Raw genomic sequence first — 24,680 nt, forward strand, 5'->3', positions numbered from 1 at the left:
CGTGAATGCCATCAATGCCTATGGTTAGAAAGCTATAAAGCCAAAGAATAGCACACACTTGGGTCTTGTTCAAACTAAATTACTACAGAACAAGGGCCAAATAGCAAAGTAACCACAACTGCATCTTTGATAGTCCTCCTAAAATTATTTCTTTGTCCTGAAAATTAAATGGAAAAATACAGAATTCCTTTTCAAAGCTGGGAATTTTGTTTAATCTGGTAAGCAAATATTTAACTTCCTATCCAATGATGATTTGCTTTTCTTATTAACACCCACACTTGCCATCAAAGAACACAGAATTCAGAAATTTATTTGAGTGTTATATAAAGTAAACTGGATTATCACATAAAAATAGTTATTGATATCAAGCAGTAAATTTGAGAGCTTTGAACAGATGCACAAAGAACATAAAAATTACCAACCAAGCCATGAGACATTTTAGTAGTGGTGAGCAAAGGACATCAATTACACTGTGTGTGTTTAGCTGAGGAGCATGAGACAGTATTCCCCCTGAATTCCAAATGATCACAAAAGACACACAAGGTAGTGAAACACAGCATTGCAAAAGAAAGTTCAGCTTGAATACTTGAAGGCTGAAAGATGGATAAAACATGATGTTAGAAGAGGGAAAAGTTAAATTTAAAACATGTTTATGATGCTTAAGTTAGCAGGAGCTAGGATGACAACAGAAACAGAAGCCTAAGAGAAATCATCTGGCTGTGAATGGCTGGCAATGATCTGGAGGGACGTGATGGAGTTGCATGAGGAGTGTGACTAATAGAAAAGGCATCACAGGTCCAAAGAAAGACCTGCCATTCTCAGTGATTACAAAGGATGTCGTAGACTTCAGTTCACTTCTGACAAAATCCCTGTGCAAGACTATATTATATCCAGTTTCCCCATAAGGAATTTTAAGGATGAGTGCCTCTCCTAAGTATGTTTAGCTCATATCTGGTAGAATGCAAAGCATAGCCATTTTTTAGCCTTTTGTCTAATATTATTTCCACTCTGCCCCCCACCCCACCCCCACATTCTTGTTGCGGAGGACAAAGCAGTAAGATGTCACAGCACAAACACTACAGGAATGAAAGCATCACAAGTTCAAAGTCAGGTTAAAATATTTCACTTTAGCACTCTGCTTCCCCAGACCTTGTCAGTCACAACTATAAGATCACATTAGTGGCTATGACCCACCAGCCTTATACCGCCTTCATCAGACACAATCTTTTGTAAACAACTCCAGAGTCTTCTGAGAGTCCCGGCATCATCTCACAAGTTCTCACAAGTTGTTTGTTCTCAATCTCATAGTGTGTCTTTTTAGTGACAGCCACTGTCTTTCATAAATATCTTATTACCACATACAAATTGTATGTAATAATGTTTCATTATGACATGTTCAGGCTGGAGAGATAGCTCCGAGGTTAAGAGGATGGCTGCTTTTCTACAAGTCCTGAATTCAATTCCCAGCAACCACATGGTGGTTCACAACCCTCTGTAATGAGATCTGGTGCCCTCTTCTGGCCTGCAGGCATACATGCAGGCAGAACACTGTATATGTAATAAATAAATCTTTTTTAAAAAACCCATATTTCATTATGACATGTATGTAATGTCTATAGTTATATTTGTTTTGATCATATTAAGCACCAGTACCCTCTCTTATCCCATTCACACTCCCTTGATTCCACTTCTTTCCAACTAGCCACAGACAATCCGTAAGTAAAAGAGTGCCATGACCACATCACACCCAGAAAAAAAATTCCATGACACTCAAATCCTTGGGCTCTTAAACTCTGCCCTCACTTCTGTTCCCTGGGCCTTGGAGGGGGTGATCTTGATTCTCCTTTTAAGTTTTTAAACTTTATTGGTGTATAGAGGATAGAATGGATATACATGACACAGTGTCCAGGTGGAGTTCAGAAGACAGCTTTGTAGAGAGAGCTCTGACCTTCTGACTTCACAAGGGGTCCAAGAATCAAATTGTAGTCACCACACTGCAAGCCTTTTCCCACTGAGCTGCCTCATCGGCTCCAGACGTCCAGTTGAGAACTTAAAATTCACAGGTCGTTGAGTATCAGCACGTTGACAAGTTAGAAATCTCTGAATCACTGCACAGCGCACAGGAACCCGTCCTGAGTAAAGCTGAGGGAAACAGTAATCGAAAGGGATAAACATGGTTATTCAGAAGTCAATTTGGTGAGAAAAATCATATTCATCTAACAAAACAGCAGCTGTAATGCTGCCACTAGGTGACATTGACTATCTAAAGCCACTTAAAGGCTGTGCCAGTTAGTGCTGCTACCAAGGCTTCCTTACTAGAAAATAAGCACATAGAACAGCTCCCTCCCCACAATGTCCTCCAGAATTTCTCAGCTGCTCAACCTAGCATGTAAAAGGCCTCCACCTGTGTTACAGAGTTCACTCTCTCACACTTATCTCAATTGTCTCTAATTAAGTCATTCTAGCTGTTGACTTCCATCAAATGTTTTTTTCTTACTGAAAGCGCCTTTCCCCAAAACCTTCCAGAGAAATGGACCCTCTAAGAGGCTTTAGGCAGAATGCTTTCCCTGTGTTACACATTATAATTCATGGTAAGTTCAAAGAACTCATATCTTCTGGAATCTGCGGTGTGAAGTTCCTCTAATCCGGATCTGGTTTTCTCCAGACTTAGTCCAGGTAATGTGGTGGGCAGTGCCATGCTGCTCTCTTCAGCTCAGCCTTCCACCTCATCTTCCTAACAGATGTTCTGATGAATAAAACATCACCCTACAGGCTCATGCTTCAGGCGTTTGTCCCCCCAGCTGTTGCAGATGTTTTGGACAGCTGTAAAACCTGTAAGAGGTGGGACCTATCTGGAAGAAATAGAAGACAAGAGTCAGGCTTTTAGAGGTGATAGGCTTGCCTTGGTTCAGCATGTTCTGCTTCCTGGTGTATATATTGTGTATGTGTACAATTAAAAAGAGGCCATGAATAGGAAAGAGGGCAAGGAGAGGTTTACGGGGCCGTTTGAAGGGAGAAATGGTAATGGGGATATGAAGCAGTTATATTAAAATCTAAAAAAATAATACTGAGGAGCCCCCAACTGGATCAGGCCCTCTGGATAAGTGAGACAGTTGATTAGTTTGATCTGTTTGGGAGGCATCCAGGCAGTGGGACTGGGTCCTGTACTCAGTTCATGAGTTGGCTGTTTGAAACCTGGGGCTTATACAGGGACACTTGGCTCAGCCTGGGAGGAGGGGACTGGACCTGCCTGGACTGAATCTACCAGGTTGAACTCAATCCTCAGGGGAGTCTTTGCCCTGGAGGAGATGGGAATTGGGGGGTGGGCTGGAGGGAAGCTGGGGGGGCGGGAGGGGGGAGAACAAGGGAATCCGTGGCTGATATGTAAAATTAAATTATAAAATAAAAAATCTAAAAAAAATGAACTATTTTTAAATGCTGTGAGTGGGAGAAGATGATTATCATGGGTAAAAACTAGAGGCAGTGTTAGAAAGAGCTGTAGTGAGTGCATCTTTTCAAGGCCCAGTTGGTTGCTCTCCCAAAATATTGTTTGTTATGGGAGCTGGGTCATAACTCGAGACCACGTATTCAGGGTATGGTAGGATATGGCAGAGAGAAGCCATGCAGAAGCCGGACAGTGATGAGATCCAAAGGCTGCCTTTACTCTGAGATGATACTGCTTTGTGGTATTAATGCTCTGAAAATGTATCCTTCTGAATTCCTTGGTGCAGTTTTCTTTATTTTTTTTCATTGTACATTTCATCATCTCATTAGCCAAACAGAAAAATTCTCAATTATGAACCATTCTGTCTGACATGAACACCTAATGTCAGAGTCATTTTTATCACACATCAACTTCAGGGCAGGAAGGACAGCATCACTGAATAGCACACTTAATTGGATATTATGTGCACTCTTTGGCATCATATGTGAATGTGATTTAGTTATTCCACACAGCAGTCCCCATGCAATTAGCCATTATTTACTTGTGGCTCAATACTCTGAGCACTACCAAGACAGGAATTGTTCTTTTTTTATTCCTATAAAGATTTTAGTACCAGAAGCTTGTGTCAAACATGGAACTACTATAGAAGACATAAACCCTCCTCTCCACTCACCAGGACCGGAGAAGACCGGGAAAGGGCCCCAAGGAGAAGTCACACGTTTCTCTCAGCTCCACTCCCAGGTTGGTTAGGGAGCAGCTGGGCTCAATCAATGTTAGAAATCAAGCAAATTGGCCTGGCAGTGTGGGGCAGCTTAATTTCTGGAGGGCATTCAATCCTCCTGGTATAAAAGTCATAGAAAATTAACGACGGCAAAAGAAGTGTGTGTGAGCCATGGGATATTGTAGACTTGTGGGTAAGTCACCAAACACTCTCAGATCTTAAGGGCTCTTCACATCTGCAAAACGGTATTTGTCCTTCTATGATTATCATAGGAATTGTTCTGAAATTTTAAAGATGAAAAATTGTGTCAAAGTTTTTATTATTTTGTGCGTGCAAATTCAATACGTGCTGTTATTCGTGCACACATGGGTGGAAGGCTAAATGAAATCCTTGGGTGTTGCTTGATGGATGTTTTTCACTTCTCCAGCCGTTGTCTTCCCTCGGGGCCTGTGACTCACAAAGCAGGCCAGGCTGGCTAGCTGAGCAACCCGATGACCCTATGGTCTCCCCAGCACTAAAATTCCAAGTATATACCACCACATCTGGTTTGTTTCGTGGTTTTGGTTTTTGGTGTTGTTGGGTTTTTTGTTTTGTTTTTTGTTTTGTTTTGTTTTTGCATGGGTTCTGAGTATCAAACTCAGCTCCTCCTCACACTTGCTTGGCAAATACTTTAGACACAGTGCTATCTCCTCAGACCAGTTATTATTTTTGAGCAAGGAAAATGAATAAAGAAGAGCCATTTGATTCTGGAAGGCCACTGACCACATGATTTCCAAATGGCCAGTCCCTAAGTCAAGGGAAAGACTGAGAGAGCAGGTTGACCTAGCATTCTTGATCTCTGGCAAAGATCCTCACTTCCTATCTATCAGCAATAATATCCACCACTAATAAAGAGTCTAGTAAGAGCCTTGTCTTAACATTCCATTCATGCTGAGCATAAACTGCTTCCCTACTCACCCACGAGCTTGCTTATCTTTTATTTTATACTCTTTCCTATATGCGAAACATGAAAATTATGCACACAGAGTCATTTTTGTGACTGAGAGAATCTTTAATGATTTCTAAAAACACTTATTATAAAGCACTTATTTAACTCCAGAAGGATATAATAACAAACAGTGTGTTGTCCCCTGACTTACACTGCTTTATTCTACCCTAATAGCTATGATTCACCTCTCTGATTATGTCACCAAGAAGAGTAAAAGCCCATTATATAAGAACAACCATTTACAGGATTTATTGGTATTGTGTGTATTGCACTACTCATCAAAACAAATGGAGAGCAAACTTCTCTGTGATTGTTGAATCTAACCCTCTTGGGATTGTGTCAAGAAGAATATAAACAGGCAGACACTCCATCCTCCAAGAGCCCATCTGTATCCTGAGCTGTAGCAAGGTCCTCAGACGATGAAACCTCCAATAAGTCATCAGAATCACAGGATTCTGGTTCCCGTTAACAACGAAGCACCCGGCAATTCTTTTCTTCTGTGGTGATAATACTATTTTTCTCAAGCGAATACAGAGATATTTCAATGGTTTGAGTAAAAGAGCTGGCTTTTTTTTTTAATTTCAAAATATAACTGTGACCGGAACAATGCTACTTCCCCCCCTAGCCATTGTTCCTTTTACTTTTACCAACAGAATTGCCTATAAGCTTCTTTTTATCAAATTTTACTTTGAGAGACTCTGCATTAAAATTCCCTTGGTGTGCCCCGCTGCTTGAGTCAGAGCACAGAGAATTATAGCTTCGGCCTATCTGTAAAGTCAGTGTGTTGGCACAGACACCAGCCAGCTCTCCTACAAAGGAGCCTTATGAATCATGAATCAAATGAACAGCATCATAAAGGCGCACACCTCTGGAACTATCCATTCAATGCGTTTTGGGGAGGAGGTGGGGGGAAAAATACTTATTCTCTCATTTCTGAATCCATGGAAGTAAAGTTTTAAAGGTTTATATTTATTCAACCCTATAGTTCATTTTTCTTCTCATATTTTTATGGGGTATTCCTCATTTACAATATTTCTCCCATAAGAGAACCTGGTAAAGGCAACAGCTTGTTTGCCCAATACTCCCCCAAAAGAAAAAGGAGGGGGTCACGGAGACATAGGCTACTGCAAGCCTCTTGATGGAGGCACCACAGTGTCGATAACAGCATGAACCCAACAGAGGTCAGAGGACAAGCTCACAGGCACAAAGGTTAAAAGCAGTGGTGGTGTCTCCCCGGTGTCCATGGACAGTCCACAGTGTTTGTATAATAAATGTCTCCTGAATTAACGACATATTGAGCATAAGAACAGCTTTACTTAAAGTTCCTTTCTATTGTTTTCCCACCTCTCTTATCACTGTAATTTATTAAAACTGAAATTAACCAATGAGGAGCTTAAGGAAACGTTTAATTATAGTAAAGACATTCTATACTGTTGGTGCATAAATTATCAGAGAGGGGTGAATGGGGGAATTTTATTCCTGTGCAGCCCTGCTCAAGGGTGAGAGCTAATACCTTCCCTTCCACCATGACCTGCTTTAAACACTAGGAAGCCCACCCTTTGTTTCTGGGGTTTGTCTTTTACACACTGAAAAGACCAGCTGCAAACGTGCACTTAAATACATCTAGAAAAGGTTCAAGAAGGCATCAGTGGAATAGGCTCCCTGGGAGCTGGGCAACATCAAGGATTTCATACAGTCCACAGCATCAAGAAAAAGCTATTTCCTCAGCGTCTGCCCATGTGCCAACCCAGCAAGGACCTGTCCTTGGTCTCACTAATCTACCGACCTGATGTTTTTCTCTTCTATGGAAGTTTCATTTTAAAATAATAATAATAATAATAATGCATATTCCCCAGACTGACTCCTGGAGAATTAGGTATGCCGGGAGCAAATTCTTCCTGTGCTTCCAAACCCACTTATTTCCCTGTGTTTTTCATTGTTGTTTGTCGCAGCCTTCATATGACTATGAAGTCACTGTAACAGTGAAAAGACAGACATTCATAAACAGGACAGAAAGAGTCCAAAGAATTCATATCAAGGAACACAATTCCAGCCTGGAGCACTTCTTCATAAATTAATCTATCCTTTGTTGAGGCTTTTTTGTTTTGTTTTGTGGTGTCTGTTCCAAGTTGCCAACTCCAGTTCTTAGCTGACATGACGATGATTGTCCCTCTTGTGCCTGAGAGGATGGGGTAGCTGTGTCTTTCTCAATTTTCTTTCTGTTCTGTTATCATAGTTGTAATGTCAGTGCCTGCTTCTTTCAGACTCTTTCCTTTTATTTCTCAAGTGACTATTTCCCTTTCAATCAAACACAGCGTTTAAAAAGCTAGATTTTGTCTTGTGAGAAATATCGATTCTGGTGTGTGTTTCAAGAGCCAGTCTGGGAAGTAAAAAACTGAATTCCGATTGATTTTTTTTTCTCTTTGCACTGCAATTATAACAATCTTAACTCTCCTCCAGGCAATATGAGAAATTATTAACTATTGAAGGAATAATCATTCAATGGAAATTTTTAAAAATTGAGATGTTTGATCAAGTAATAAGAGGAAAGGGAAACAGGTTTACAACTAAATCCTGATTTCTTCTAAAGCTCTAGTTACTCTTCTTTTGGTCAGCATAGTGTTTTGTTTTGTTTTTTTCTATCATTCAGGTTGCATAGAGGAGAGAGGGCTGTCCCTTGAAGGATGTGGGCGTCTGTGTTTATTCCTGTATCTCAACTAAAGAATGAGGTCTTACAGAAGACTTGCCAGTAGCTTCTAAGCTAACAAGAAACTAAACCCAGAAGACATCTGCAAACTCAGACTGCAGCCGTATGGTCTGAACCTTCAGAAGGCATCCTGAGCTACAGACAGCCTAGAGTAAGGATTCTCAATAGTCTCTAGTGGGCCAGAGTGTGTTGTATCCAAGATTTTTCTATGAAGAACTAAAGAGTTCAGCAAACTTTTGTAAAGAAGATATGTATGGTATTTAATTCTACTGCTACTAGAAACATATCCTTCCAGAGCAGTGGTTCTCCATCTTCCTAATGCTGTGACCCTTTCAGCTCCTCATGTTGCAGGGACCCCCAACCATAAAATTATTCTCATTGCTACTTTACAACTGTAATTTTGCTACTGCTATGAATCGTAATGTATTTTTTGGAGATAGGGGTTTGGTAGAGGGGCCATGACCCACAGGTTGAGAACCACTGTTCTAGATACATAATAATAAAAAGGAAGGTGATTTCAAGAGTATGAATTGCCAGCTTAGAAAAGAGATAAACAAACCTAGTTATCCCAGAGGAACTGGCGGCTGATTTGTCTGTTGGCAGCGTACCATGAAGTTAAGAGAATAAACTCCTCATTCCTAATATAGAACTTTGGCAGCAAATTGTGAATCTAAAGTAAACACCTGTTTTATATATGTAACCCTGTTACATGTTAAGTAACCTCATTTCATCCTTAAAAAGTCATTCTTTTGTCAGTTAGCTTTTTAATCGCTGTAACAAAACATCTTAGAGAAATCAACTTAAAGGATAAAACCAATTGAGCCCACAGATTCTGAGGATTAAGCCTATGCTTCATTAGCCCCATCACCATGGGCCTGTGGCAGAATAGAGACACTTCCTTCATGGGAGATGAGAAGAAAAAGGAACAGCGAGCCTAGGATGAGACACTCCTTAAAGCACACCTCAACCAGATCTCCCCCCAGTACCCCATTCAGCTATGAAATCATCAATGGCTTAAGCCACCAATGATGTTAGCACCTCAGTATCCAAGGACCTTTCAATGGTGCCACTTGCAGGATACAAAGTCTTCAGTACAAAATTACATTTTATATATAAAATCTGATTTCCTCAATCAGTATGAAGGTTTCTCAGAAAACTGGGAATCAATCTACCTCGAGACCCAGCTATACCACTCTTGGGCATATACCCAAGGAATGCTCAATCATACCACAAGGACACATGCTCAACTATGTTCACAGCAGCATTATTCATAATAGCCAGAACCTGGAAACAACCTAGATGCCTGTCAACTGAAAAATGGATTAAGAAAATGTGGTACATATACACAATGGAATACTACTCGGCAGAGAAAAATCAAGGACATCATGAAATTTGCAGGCAAAAGGATAGGACTAGAAAAATATCATCCTGAGTGAGGTACCCCAGACTCAGAAGGACAAACATGGTATGTACCCACTCATAAGTGGATACTAGTGTAAGGCAAAGGATAACCAGACTGCAACCCACAGCTCCAGAGAACAAGTTAACAAGGAAGTCCCAAAGAGGGATGTATGGATCGCCCTGGGAAGGGGAAATAGATGAGATCTCCATGAGTAAACTAGGGATGAGGGTGGGCAATGGAGGATAGGGGATAGGGGATGAGAACATAAGGGAACAGGATGGTCGAACTGAAACAGGGTTGGAGGGGGAAAGCAATGAAAGAGATACCATGATAGAGGGAGATATCATGGGGATAGAGAGAAACCGGGTGCTAGGGAAATTCCCAGGATTACACAAGGATGACCCCAGCTTGGACTACTAGAAATAGTGGAGAGGGTGCCTGAACTGAACTGGTTTACCCCAGTGATCAGACCGGTGAATGCATACCTTAACTGTCATCCCAGAGCTTTACTCCAGTGACTGATGAAAGCAGATGCAGAGATCCACAGCGAAACACCAAGCAAAGCTCCAGAAGTCCAATCAAAGAGAGAGAAGAGGGATTCTATGAGCAGGTGCATTAGGGTCATGATGGGGAAACCTGCAGAGATGACCAAACCAAACTAGTGGGAACTCATGAAAGTTGGATCAATGGCTGTGGAGCCTGTATGGGACTGGACGAGGTCTTCTGCATGGGGAGACAGTTATGTGGCTTGATCTGCTTGGGGGGCTCCCTGGCGATAGGATCAGAATCCACCCCTGGTGCATGAGCAGGCTTTTTGGAGCCCACTACCTACGATGAAACACCTTGTGCAGTCTTGAGGCAGGGGGAAGGGCTTGGACTTGCCTCTACTGGATGTGCCTCCCCATGGGAGGCCTTGCCTTCTTGTGGGGGGAAGAGGGGGGGTTAGGAAGGGGAGCCTGGGGGGAGGCAGGAGGAGGGAAGAGAGGAGGGAAGAGGGGGATCTTTGATTGGTTTGTAAAATGAGTGAAAATTTTTTCTTAATAAAAAAAGTAAAGAAAAGGAAAATCTGATTTCCTCTTATTCTCTAAGCCCATCTCCAATCCTATAAGTGCATTAATGATTCTAGTACTACTACTTAAGTCACTTCTTAAATATGTGAAAATTGTTCCAAGCATACTAAACAAAAGCTATTCTAGTATGTTGAATATTTCTAATGTTCATAATCCTTTTATGCAGCTCATAGAAAAACTACAGGCTAGAGATATTTCTCTACAGCTCATTTACAAATTCTTATCTAAATACTACTAATTATAATTAGCAAGAAAAAAAAGCATGTGATGTTAGGGATTAACTAACAACAAATAGGAGAGTTACACAGGGAACATTTTCATCCTTAACACTTTAGAAGGTTGCTGAGTACTAAGTGAATTTTCAGTATCTTAAAGAACATAATGTACACTAGATTAATCTATCCTGTTAGCATTATCCAATACAATGTCAGAAAATGAATAATTAATAACTAATATTATGCTTGTGATTGTCAGTTTTATTTGTTAATACAATTTAGAATTACCTTGAAAGAGAATCTCAATGTGGAAATAACTAGATTAAGTTGGTGTGTGGGTTTATCTGTGGGAGATTGTATTAATTATGTTAAATGATTTGAGAAGACCCCGCCCAGTAGGTAGCACTATGCTCTAGATTTGGGTCCAGGACTTGCATAAAGGTGGAGAAGAAAACTGAGGAGTAGGCATGAATGCACTCACTCTGACCCTGGCTGTGGATGGGATTAGTTGCTTCAATTTTTTTTTTTTTTTTTTGCTGTCTTGACTTCCCAACAATGATGGATCACAGCCTAGAATTGTAAGCTAAAATGACACCTTTCCACACAAGTTGCTTTTTTCAGATTATAACAGCAACAGAAACAAAAGTAGAGCAGTGGCTTTCTAAACATTCCTTAAAGTTTAGTCACTACTTTTCGGTCTTCCCAGATGCAGTGATGTTTATGGTAATATTCTGATTCCACATACTCTCTGAAGGGTGTCTTCCAACTTAGCCAATATATGAATTACCTGGAAGTCTGATTTTAATGCCTGCTTTTGCAAATGCCTACTACTCATATTAGTCTATATTTCATAGTCTCATCATTTTATTGCATCTGAGATAGGTGTGGAATAATTGTTAAAGTTGTTTATAGCTTATTTTTCGTTTGCAGTGTTGGAGACTGCATGACAACGGACACAAAAGGGGCCACCGTACCACTGAGCCAAGTACCCAGTTCCATGGTCTTAGTTCCCCTAAAGAAAGTGTATTCCTTCTTCATCTTAGGCAAAGAAGTTAAATTTGTCATTTAAACCCAAACAGTGACTGAACTGAGTAAAGTCTAGCATCCACTATTTGCCAGTGTTCCTTGGGCACACCATACCGGAATTTGACTTAGATTCTGGAAGGACTATGTCTTTTAAATCCTGGGAAATGATTGAAAATTCAATTCTGCCCTTTATAGATGGTAGCTTAGCTCTGTAGTTTCCTGATTCAAATATGTCCAATATATTAAATAGGTTTTTAAAATTGATTGTATGTGTGTGTAGGGGGGATGTTCACACATGTATGTATGTGCAGATCAGAGGACAGTTTGCAGGAGTTAGATCTCTCCTTGCACCATGTGGATTCTGGAAATCAAACTCAGGTCATCTGGCTTAGTGGTAAGTGTTTTTATCTGCTGAGCCATCTTGCTGGCCCTTGGATAAATAGTTTGATGTAGAAATTAGATCTGTCAAATTTCTCCTAGAATGAAGAAACCAAAAGCAATTCCATCCTGCCTTTAAAGTCTTGACCAAGTTCCCAACCTCATGTCCTAGGAGGGGAAAAAATGAAGGATAGTTTCAGCTACCTCATGAATTCAATCAATTCTGCTGGCCTTTACAGTTACCAAAAGTCCAGACAATTGTATTAAGAGAATTCTTCTCTAAAGAAAGACCAATCTTCTTCAGAGACTGTGGTAATAAACTTGGTAAGCAAAAGCGGCTCCCTCTGAGTGTTATGTCATCTATTCTCTCTATTTTTATGTAATTTCCCCCAAATCTTTAAAACAACACTCTTAATTCATCTTATTTTTAAAGTTGGTACTGGGGAATTGAGAGATTGAAGCTCTCCTGTGATCCCATAATCCTGTGATCTACATCATCATTTTTGAGAGAGAATTTTAATTCCATTACATTTAAAGAGTCATGATTTTAACGGTCTTACAAATGAGTCTTTCATCTATAATGATCAAAATATGAAAGTAGTGGTAGAGACAGTATAAAATCACTAGTATTGCCAACCTACCTGAGATGTGGCCACACTTCAAAATACTGTAGTCAGAGAGCAGTAGACACACTTATCACACACTACTTGCTTATGATGAGGGTGAACACAGACCTCTGTTTTCCCTATTCAATCCCAGTCTGTGGCTAGACTCACAAATAACATTACAGTTTGAAGGATAAACTAGTGGGTCTCACTCAGGTTTATGTAGGGACATGAGGTACACATAAAGGTAATATGCATGTTTTCCTGGGCCTTCCTCTCAATCTATGCTTGTCTAGATCATTACCTATGGTGATATTTTATTTGTATTCAAATGTTATTTGTATGTTAATAATTAAAGTTGCCCCAGGGTCAGAGCTATTAGCAAGCCATAGGAAAGCAGGGCAGTGGTGGAGTACGTTTGTAATCCCAGTACTTGGTAGGCAGAGCTAGGTAAGTCTCTGTGTGTTCAGGGATACAGCCAGTATTAGATACACAAGCCTTTAATCTCAATACCAATCATAGAAAACCTGGAGGTCTATACAGACAGGCCATGACGAGGCGGTCATGTGGTTGTGTTTACAACCAATGAGAAGGCAGAACAGAAACACTATAAAAAGACAGACACACAGGAAGTGGTTCTGGTTCGGAGAGGTAGGACCACCGCAGGAGGAAGGGTAAGGTTTTAGCTCTTAGCTCTGACCTCTTGGCTTTCTTCTTTGCATTGGTTCTGTGTTTCTTATTTAATAAGACGATTGGTTACATCTACAATTACCATACCAGAATGCTGGGAATTCTGAATTATGGCTGTTACATTATGTGCCCAAAGCCAGAGCAAAATAAAGGACTTATAATGTAAATATTCCTTAATAGTCCACACTTAGAGCTTCAGAAATGTGTGTGTGTGTGTGTGTGTGTGTGTGTGTGATGTATGCTCGTTCCTGTGTGGAGGATAGTGGCATTTTTGCTCTCTCACTCTCTGCCTTACTCTAATGGGACAGGATGTCATACTTAACCTGGAATTAGGCTGGCTGTCAAAAAAAAAAAAAAAAACAAGAATCCTCTTGCCCCATCCTCCTACCACCTTCCATAGCATCGAAGTTGTAAGGGCATAAAACCACATGTAAAGAACATGGATGCTGGGATTCAAATTCAGATATGCACACATGGGTAGCAAGTGCTCTTACCTGCTGAGCCATCTTCTCAGACCCATGGAAGTCTTTCTTTTCTATTATGTTCTTCTGTTTTCATCTTTAAGAAAAAAAACTGAGAAAGTTGCTTTTCATACCTCCTTAAACCTTTGAAGGTAAAAACTGATTTAGTCTCATTAAAGTAGTGTCACATCTGAGTACAAACTCTTTGCTGTTTTGAAACACTTATTTTATGTTTTTCTCCTTGAGCCTAATAAAGTAATACTTGAAGATGGAGCCAGAAAGCAACTTTGGAATTTTCACCATTATTGCAAATATCAAATAAAACATGGTTAGTTCAATTCTCTATGCAGTGAATTTTGGAAAGAAGGCTAAATTATTTGTAGATGACAAATTTCAAAATGTGAAACAGAGATCTTGTTGGTTAAATCACTTGAACCATCAAGTTTTTCTTAAAGTGTCTCGATATGCTTTTGACTGATACCATCTGTTCTCTGCTGAAAAAAAATTATTTTACCTTGGAAGGTATTCATCAAATTATAGGTGACATATTTGTTTGAGAATATACTATACCATCTGGTGCTATAAAACTGTTTCTAAAAAATACTGCCACCCTGTCTCAGCTATCCATCCACGTTTTTCAGAAGCTCTTTTTGTTGCTCCCAAAACAGAAATGTGATATTTTTGGCTCCAGACTAAAGAAGCAAAGAAAAACATTTGCAAAGAGGTTTGGTTTTTTTTTTTTTCATCTGAACACTATGGTATTTTACAGCTCTTCACTGAAGAAATAAGTAGGTGTCCAGAAGAATAGAGTGTGCAGAAGGAAGGTGGGCTCGAGGAACATTTCATACTGTGAACAGAAAACTGCCAGAATAAAGAGCCCCAGAAGTCCTTCCCTGCGTTCGGAGATTTGTTTAACAGCTAGGTATGTTATCCTATTTGTAATCATGAAAGCCAAATTTTCAATACAAATATACCGTCACTGGTATTAGAATCCTACAGTTGATACTTAGTGTGGTTAAAAGTTATCCTTTCCTTAGGGCTGTTCTTTTATTTAAAAAAAAAAAAGTGGTAGAAAATCCAAGACTATAATCTCTTGTGTATTTTTCATTTTCTCTTAGTAAATTTGCAAGAGAACAACTTTTCTCCAACTGTGCTGGTTTCTCACCAGAATAAGGCTTCTCTAAATCAGCCCCAAATTTCTTTTTGAATACTTTGAATTAGAGCAATGGCGCCAAATCTTCTCACCTCATCTCACCAGCCTCAGTAAGTGCATCACTACAAGGGTAAGAGGATTTGTCTGTCTTCTACCACATTTCACTGGTGTAGTGTTGAGTCATTCATTTCAAATGTTTATTGAGCACTAACTTGTAGCCAGCATTACCAACCCCTAAATACATCACAATGAGCAAAACCAGCTGTGGTATCTCCCATAGAGACCTTAAAGTCCAGTATGTGAGAAGGGAGTTGTTGAAATAACCAACAAAACCAATCTACATTTGTAGGTATGTGGAGAGTTAGGAAGAGCTAGGAGTGAATAACTAACATAAAAAAGGTATTGTGTGAAATTGTCAAGAATTAAACACAAAGGTTGTGATAAGCTCTGGGAGGAAGTGGAACTTGATATGAGAGGTGAAGCAAGAGTGGCTTGGAGTGTCTCAGTAAGAAAGTAATGAGTAAGGCTGGGAGTAGCTCAGTAAGGAAGGCAGAAGAGAGACTTGGAAAAACAAAAAACAAAACCAAGGCTTCCACAAACACTAATTTACTAAACTAGCACAACCCTTAACAACAATCTATAAAAATTTGTCCTTATACCCACATCTACATGCGGTCTTTCCCCTCATCAAGGAAACTTTTCTTTCCAACAGATAGAGACCATTATAGAAAACCACAGTCAATCAAACTGCAGAGTGTGGAGCCCATTACCAAAGGATACATAGACCATAAAACTCCTATACCTGAGGCTCAGGACACACTACAGAAAAGGGAGCAGAACAACTGTAAGAGCCAGAGAATCAGGAAGTTTAGGGTAAAACTGTGTCTCCTAGCAATATCAGAAGCTGCCCCCATAAAGTCACACCAAACTGTCTGCCCAAATGTGAGCTGAACAAGGAGGACACCAATGAACATGCCAAAGTAGAGGCCCAGGAGACCTCAACCCTACACAAGGAGCTTTAAGCAACTGAGGAAGGCTGGGAGTGAGGGAGGTGTTCTCCAGGGAAGAACACACCAATTGCTTGTCCAGTGCCAAACACTAAGCCCTGAAAACATACGTGCAGGTAGCATTATATGAACTGAACAGGTTGTATTTAGGACTGCATAACTATATACATGCAATGACAATGAAAAAAGAGGCCATGAATTTGGAAGAGAGTGGGGAGTATGGAAGAGGGAAAGGAAAGGAAAATGTAATTATATAAATCTCAAAAATAAAAATTTAAAGACCTCCTGTGCCTTTTCAATTGCAACAAAAATGTAAAAAAAAAATTGATACATACTTATGATTAATGTCAGAAAGACTTCATGATAGTTTCCAATGATCCACCAAGAGCATTTTTCATACCATGACCCAGCAGAGCACAGAGGGGGTCAAGGAATGAGACTGTGAAATGTAGAGTTCCTTTGTGTCATCCAAATATTCCGCTGTTTTGTTTCTACTGGAAGATTTTACTCAGATCTGAAAGGCCGGACTTGTTCAGAGGGTTGACATATCAAAGTTAAAAATCTATTGTATTTGTTTTGTATTACTGCCATCAGACTGTAATAAATTAGTGTCTCATGAAAACAGTTCATTTTCACTATTCTTTACCTATTAAGTGCAACTACTGGGCTGATAAGATGGCTCAAAGGTTAAAAGCACTTATCCACTTGCCTGGCAAGCCTGATGACCTGAGTTCAATCTCTGGAACTCACATAAAAAGTTAGATGTGTAATCCCAGCACTCCCAAAGCTCACTTGGGGTGAATCACCTGGAAAGCTCTCAGGACCGCTAGCCTGGTGTACATAGTTCAGTGGAAACAGCAAGATAGCAATAAGATGGAAGGAGAGAATCAACTCACTAAAGGTGTCTCTGCCCTCCATGCATGTACCATGGCACATATAGGCACATGCACGCGCGCGCACACACACACACACACACACACACAGAGAGAGCTATCATCATCATAAAATTATAATAATGAGTCCAATGACTGTGCCACTCTGTTGGTAATTCAGCTCAAGGCTAAAATCAAGACATTGGGCTGCATTTTCTTTAAAGGTTTTGAGAATGAAATATCTAGGTTTATACAAGTTGTTGGCCAAATTCAGTTCACTAGACTATGAGACCCAAGAGACTGTGTCTTGTTCATTATCCACTGGAGCTTCTCTCAGCTCTTTCATTCTGTTGCTTTCTCATCTGGAAGCCATCAGCTAGATATCATATTCCAGAACTTCAGATGTGCCTCTAAATATCCTTTCAGCTTTGTTTCCTCTATGTCTCGTCAGAAGAAAACTCCTTCACATTAAAAAAAATATATATATATGCCATCCAGATTCCCCAGACAATCTGTATTTCAAGGGCTGTGCTCCTGAGTGCATCAATGAAATTTCTTTTTGCTGTAAAATATATCAAGGGAACAAGGAATTACAGCTTGAGCATCTTTAGGAGGCCATTATTTGGCCATTTTAAAAGATGACTGTCCACCAGCCATAGCACAAAATTATTTCTTTTGAGACAACTCTCCAAGGAAAAAGATGAGATGTGTAATTTGGTGTGCAATTTGTGACCTATTGTGATGTAAAAAATTGACATGTAGAGAGATGGGAACAACATAAAAGACGTGGTACCTTACAATTATGCTTGCTGCTTCTTGTTAGGGTCTAGGGTTCCTTTGAGATGCCATGACTGTAGGTTATCTTCTTCAGCAGGGTTTGTCTTTTAACACGTTTGCCTCAAACTTGTGCTACAGTGTAATATATGATTGAAGCTACTGTCAGCCTTTATGTTTATGTTCCTTGAGACTCTCTAAATTCCTTCTGAATAGCACTACATTTGCTTAAGAATTAAAGCCAACAACTGACGATTGGGACTCACATAGTTAAAAAACAAAGGAAACAATCAACAGAGTGAGAAAGAAGTCCACTGAGTGGGAGAGAATTTAAATAACATATAAAAGTTGATATAGTCTGAATTACAATGGCGCTTTAGGTAGCCAGTGCGAGGTAAAAACTTATGCCCCAATTTTAATAAATTTGATGTGTATGTATGAATATAAATGCATATGAAATATGGCAGGTGTCTGGAGTCAAGTGGACAAGTTCAGGTGTTGATCTTCAGATACCTTCTATCTGTTGTTTGAGACACAGTTTCTTGTTGTCTTGGGAGTTCCCCCATAGTGACTGATCAGCTGGCCAGCAAGCTTCCAGGGATCTTCCTGTCTCTGCCTTCCCCCTCTCTGCCTTCATAAGGAAAATGATGCTTACAGTCATGTCAAAAAAGAGATCTGACAAAGGACATTTAATCACAGGAAGAAATTTCTCGGGGACAAAAGCCAAGATATATGACATATTTCAAATAAAAATATAACAAACATCATTTTAAGAGTCATATTAAAGACTAAGCTATTCTACACAAAAAATATAAATATGTGTATGGCACTTTGAAGTGATGGAAGAAAGTGACTAAGTCTGGCTATGTCATTAGCTTGCATGTCATTCTGATATCCTTGATCCTAGCATAACAATGCTAGAATTGTCAGCTTAGGAGAAGGCTAAAATTAATCAACAAAGAGATGCTTTGGATGGAATTGAAAGTAGAGCAGAGCATTTTACAAATAGCATCACCGAGGACAAAGAATAAGCATTGGTTTGTAAAGTCTAACAATTAAGGAGATGTATGCAAACAAACATGGAGATCTCAGAAACAGCTGAATTAGTCCAAATTTTATTCAACGTTCTCAAGAAATGTCGGAAACATTACATATACTTTCCTATTTGTATAGTAATGGATCCTTGGAAAAATAAATGCCTAAGTAGAAATAATCATCTCTAGATAAATTGTGTTCTAGGAAGATGCTCATGGTTGGTTCTAAAAGTAACCATTCTCCCTTTCCAGAAAAAAAGCAGTCTCAAATGGGTAACAACTATTAACAGGTCACAGATTAGTTACTAAGATCAAAAGCAAACAAAGGGACACCAAGCTGCCCTTAAAAAATCTGTTATAATGTTTTATAGTTGCTTAAGTTTGTTTGATTTTAATACACAAATAACTAAATTATTGATATGGCCTTTACAAATAAATATTTTATGTAAAATGACAATATTCAACACTTAATTGTGGCAAATATTGGAGCAAATTAAATATCGCAATGTGGAAGAATACAAATAACATTTTAGTTCATGTGTGACTAATTCATATTAGGAGAGGGGACCAAATTAATCAGAAACAACTTATGTCACATAAATCAGATAAGTAATTATTAATTACACTGAAATTTTGAGATTTTTGAGATATGGAAGTATATGTAAAGCTATATTGAGTTAAAATAATGAAAATCATTAAAAAAAATTATGCCGCCAGCCGGTGGTGGCACACGCCTTTAATCTCAGCACTTGGAAGACAGAGGAAGGCGGATCTCTGTGAGTTTGAGACCAGCCTGGTCTACAGAGTGAGATCCAGGAAAGGCGCAAAGCTACACAGAGAAACCCTGTCTCAAAAAATGAAAAAAGAAAAATAAAAAATAAAAAAATAAAAAATTATTCCTATGAGCTTTAGGCAACACTATTCTTTTCCTAAACAAAGCCACCTTATTGGCATGCTTTGAGTAAAGTTGTTGGGTTAAATGTTTCATACTAAGTAGACTTACTGTTCTTTAATGCCAACTTAAATTGTATTGTAAGACCCTTAATTAACTGTAAGACTTCAGACTTAATTAACTTTAAGACCCAAGGCTTAAAAATGTTCAAGTAATTAAAGTAAATAGAAACTGATCCTTGTAACAGAGGATGTACCACTTAGTAAGTAGGGACACTGGCAACAATATCAAGCAAAAATAGTTGGCCACCATACACAAATTTTACAGACATTGATTAATTATCACATATTTAATTACATTAATTAATAATTGATTGTTATATTAATTTTATAGTTAATTGTTATATTAATATTACTATGTGATAATTGTTACATTATTAATACATTTCCTTCTTAATATCAACTTTAAGAGACTCAAATTAGAAGAATGAAAATAGAGTCTTAAAGCATGTTTAGTAAGGGAAACTAGGAGGGTTGATTCTAGAGAGCTTCTGCACTCCCTATGTATGTGAGGAAATATCATGAGGAAACCTGTCCCATAACAGCTAATACAAGTTAATAGACAGGAATAAAAGAAACTCAACTACTCAGTGTGAAACAATACCTTTTAAGCTTCTAATTTAAACTTACATAATGACATTTTAATATTATTTGATATAGCTACATCTTAAATATATATATATATACAGAGATATCAAGATTAAATTAAAAATAAGTAATATGTGGGTTTTTAAAAAGAGAGCAGTTAGATCACAGAGGTAAGTGGTCTTCCTGTGTACAGCCTGCCTTCGACACAAAGCTCTATAGCACTCTTGTTTATCTCATAGTCTACCCAATTTGTGTAGGATAACTGCCTAGCTCCTGAAATCTTTGTTCTAGTAAGATTTATAGGATTTTGAGCTTTTTTAAAAATATTTTGTAACTATAACCAGCTACCTGCAAACAACCAGCTACATGCAAATAGGAAAGTAAAGACTCTTTCATGCCTTCAGGACTTAAAAGGTGACTTCTCTGGCCAACAACACAAGGCTCTCACTATCTCTCGTTCATTGACACCTGATGTTCATCCAAAGGCATTTATTGTTCTTTTCTCAATAATAAACCCCCAATTTACATGAAACTGAGAAGACTTACAAATTTATAATCATTTCTAGTATTCCATTGAAATACAGACTTCCTCTGGCAATTCCTGTGGCCCTTGACAAGGAGAGATACCTATAATGGGAAGTTAAAAAGAGACATTCCATCTATGCTTACTCAGAGGATAAAATAAAAAAGGGGGAAGGTTCAATTAAACCTAGATTAATTTTATTCAGGGAAAGAGTTCCTATTTGAGTGTAACTTACGTAATACTTCATGGTGATAGAGCATGCCCAGATTCATGAACTTAAATAGACACAGTAACAACACCAAGAAAATTTTACACCTAGATTGAAATTCCATGAATCAAGCCTTTCCCTTCTGACCAAAACAGAGAGTGGAGTTTCATTCCTACCTAAAACAACCTAAAGACACAGAATATGTAATAGGCTTTTATGACTGCCGATTTCACCAAGAAAAGACAATGGTCCTTGAGAAATGGAAAGCAAATGAGGTAACCCATGACTGTCTACAGTAACTTCTCTGACAAGTTTGCAAGCCTGGGACACAGAGGTCAGAATTAGTAAATTCAACATGTTATAAGAAAGTAGACAAGCCAGCCTGTGGTGGCGCATGCCTTTAATCCCAGCACTCGGGAGGCAGAGGCAGGAGGATCTCTGTGAGTTCGAGGCCAGCCTGGTCTACAGAGCAAGATCCAGGAAAGGCACAAAGCTACACAGAGAAACCCTGTCTTGAAAAACAAAAACAAAAAAAAAAGTAGACAAATTCCTTGAAAGGCACAGGCTAGTAAAACTCACACATAACCTGTGTGACCCTGTATGTATTAGAGAAATTAAATTTGTACTTGAAAACCTTCTGGCAAAGAAAGCTCTAAGACCAGACAGCTTCAAAGGGCTTATAAAAAAAAATTAAAAAGAAGTCAGACTCCCAAGTGCATTCCAAATAAAAAAGTATTATCCATGTACTAACGCCTAATAAAAATATAACAAACAGAAAAAATGCAGAAATGAAACATTTCAAAAACATGGGTATAAAATTTTAATCCAAATTAAAAACTAAATCTAAAATTATATAAATATATAATGTAAAATGAATAATTCTTTTATTTTTAATCTTACCACTCCTTTTTTGCATATGTTTGCACGTAGTGCACGTGTGTATGAAAGTTTGCATGTGCATGAGAGAGACACATGAGAGAGACAGAGAGTGACGGGCCAGAAATTGACCTCAGGGGGTTTTTGCAAATTGCTTTCCACTCTTTACTAAGGCAGAGTCTCTCACTGAATCTAGGCTTGCAAATTTTCCTATTTTAGTTAGTTTGCCTCAGGGATCTCCAGTCCCCATCTTCTGAGCATTGGGGTAACAGGCCAGCTCTCATGCCCATCTGCTTTTTTATCTGGGTACTGTGGATCCACACTCTGATCCTTACACTTGTGTTTTGTCTACTGAGCTGTGACCTCATCTTTCACCACTCCTTACAATATTGGTAGTTCCATAAACAAACTGCTGAAATGACCTCCTCTTAAGAGGCTGTCTCAGTTAGGGTTTCTATTGCTGTAAAGAGACGCCATGACTATGGCAACTCATAAAGAAAAACATTGTATTGAGTTGGCAGCTTACAGTTTCCGAGGTTTAGTCCATTATCATCATGGCAGGGAGTGTGGCAAAGTGCAGGCAGACATGGTGCTGGATGGAGCAGGAGCTGAGATTTCTTACATCTTGACTCACAGGAAGTAGTTTGAGATGGTAGGGTAGTATCTTGAGCATATATATCAAAGCCTGTCTCCATAGTGACACACTTCCTCCAACAAGAACACACCTACTCTACAAGGCCACACCTCCTAATAGTGCCACTCCTTTTGGGGGCCATTTTCTTTCAAATCACATAAGCCTATAACATTCTTGGCTTGTGGATATAACTAATTACTCCATGCTATTTACTAGCACTTTGTACAAAAGGAATGTTAATGGAGTTTTTATCTGAATCTGTCAAATGTTAATGGACTAGACATCATTAATGTAATTTTTGGCTGGATATATTGTATATACTTATTGGATAGTTTTTCTTGTATTAGTTATAAGCTTTTTTAAATTTTAGACAAAAAGAAAAGAAATGTGGTGGTATTGTGTTCCCAAAAATATTGTGTACCTTAATAAAGTTTTTACTGTCATTTTAAAAAAAAATGACCATGTTAGGGTACTAGAGAGATTGCTGAGTGTTGCACAAATCCTAATTGGTCTTAATAAAATTGCACAAATCCTAATTGGTCTTAATAAAAAACCTGGAGTCAGATATCAGAGTGAAAGCTGCAAAACCAGAGAAGCAGAACAAGCCACAGTTACAACCTCTTACCTCACCAACTCCTCAGCCTGAAAGAGGGCGGGTTCCTGTCTCCCACCGCCTTGTATTTCTTTCTCTGCCGAGCCATATCACTTCCTTTCTCAATCTTCCTAGTGCTAGGATTAAAGGTGTGTACCACCACTGCCTGGCTCTGTTTCTCTTTTAGACTGGATTAATCTCAGGTAGCCCAGTGTGGCCTTGAACTCACAGAAATCCAGACAGCTCTCTGCCTCTGCCTCCCAAGTGCTAGGATTAAAGGTGTGTGCCACCACTGCCTGACCTCTATGGCTAACTCTGTGGCTAGCTCTGTCCTCTGATCTTTATTTCCTAGATTACAAACAATATATCACCACAGCTCAGTGGTTAAAAGGACTTTCTGCTGCTCTTCCAGAAGATCTGAGTTGGGTTCCCAGAACTCATGACAGGCATACACAACTGCCTCTAACTCCAGCTCCTAAAGATCCAATACAGACTCTGAACTCCAAGGACACCTACATATGTGCATTTACACACACATACACATGCACACACCCACACTCATATAAAGATGACAATGCTGAAGATAAATTGCCTTAAGGAAAAAACACACACCAAAAGAATTATTGTAGCAGTTGCTGGTTTAAAGGGAAGATAATTCCAAGATTATCTATAAAATGTCATGTGGTATGACAACGGCCCTCTAGGTGTTGTGGAATATAATTGAACTGAGTAATGGAAGAGAAAAATGGATCATTTCTGGTGAACAGAAAGAATTAGGAAATGACTAGAAAAATAAAATATCTTAGAGAGACTCGATTGTATGTCACGTGGACACAGGGGTGGAGGCTGAACTGGAAGGAAGGAGCCTGTCTGCAGTCATTTCCTCTTACACAGTGCAGGATTTTGACTCATCTCAAGAACTTAATCACATCCTAGGTATTTATTAAGTAATCAGCTATTCATAGTCCTTCCTATCCAACATAAAAATCTATTTACATTGTCAGTATCTAAAATCAGGCTGCAACATTTTTTAATTACTATAAAGAAAAAGATACTTGATATGACAAAAGTAACTAGATATCATGGAGCTACAGAAGGAAGGAGGTCATAATTTAGCAAATGAAAATGTATAATCCTCTCTCAAAGGGTGGGGATTTGGAGGTAGCTTTCCAACGTAGTATGTCATTTTCCCACTTGACGTGAAAATATTAAAAAAAAAAAGAAAAAAAAGAAAATTTTCTTTTTCTTGGATTTTTTTTTAAATTACCAAATCAAATTTCTTGAAGTCTATATTGTGAATAGTAGAATGTACAGGGATGAAAATTGATGTAAGGTATTTTTTCCTTAATCAGTAAAAGATAATATGGCATAAGGAACCAAATATCAAATTGTCAAGTAGAAATGAGATAAACTGTTATTGTGATTTCAATACACTGAAGGTATGTACTACACACACACACACACACACACACACACACACACACACACGCATGCACGCGCGCGCGCACACGCACACGCACACTCGTGGTTAGAGCTGGGAGTACATTGACATTAGAGTGATCTGTAAACAGATCTCAGTACATCTTGAGTTCTTTCTTGCTGCAACATGGTCCTGCAGTGAGGAGCAGAAATAACAGCAGGCGCATTCACAGAAGATGGGAACAGAGGCCGGTTCAAAAGCAGCCATGGTCACAGAGGGTTATAGTGTTTCTAGCCTAAGCAGTGACTCAGAGAAGCGGGAATTCAGGGGACCCCATGGC

At 39.0% G+C, this 24,680-nt stretch overlaps 1 long non-coding RNA gene across 3 annotated transcripts in view; it reads right to left on the bottom strand.

The window, feature by feature from the left end:
- Positions 1 to 414: 414 nt before the first annotated feature.
- Positions 415 to 24,680, bottom strand: part of LOC121827865 (uncharacterized) — a 35,031-nt gene continuing 10,765 nt past the window's right edge. For 2 of the 3 annotated variants that reach the window (XR_013049679.1, XR_013049678.1), the window contains 3 exons: positions 13,742 to 13,805; positions 1,195 to 2,142; positions 415 to 593 (listed from right to left, as the gene is read on the bottom strand). This is a non-coding gene — a long non-coding RNA (uncharacterized LOC121827865). Of the gene's footprint in view, positions 594 to 1,194; positions 2,143 to 13,741; positions 13,806 to 14,953; positions 15,051 to 24,680 lie in introns of those variants that run through there. The other variant, XR_006070170.2, reaches the window with a different exon arrangement.

Source organism: Peromyscus maniculatus, chromosome 3 (genome assembly GCF_049852395.1).
Source record: "Peromyscus maniculatus bairdii isolate BWxNUB_F1_BW_parent chromosome 3, HU_Pman_BW_mat_3.1, whole genome shotgun sequence".
In the NCBI taxonomy this organism is placed as follows: domain Eukaryota; kingdom Metazoa; phylum Chordata; class Mammalia; order Rodentia; family Cricetidae; genus Peromyscus; species Peromyscus maniculatus.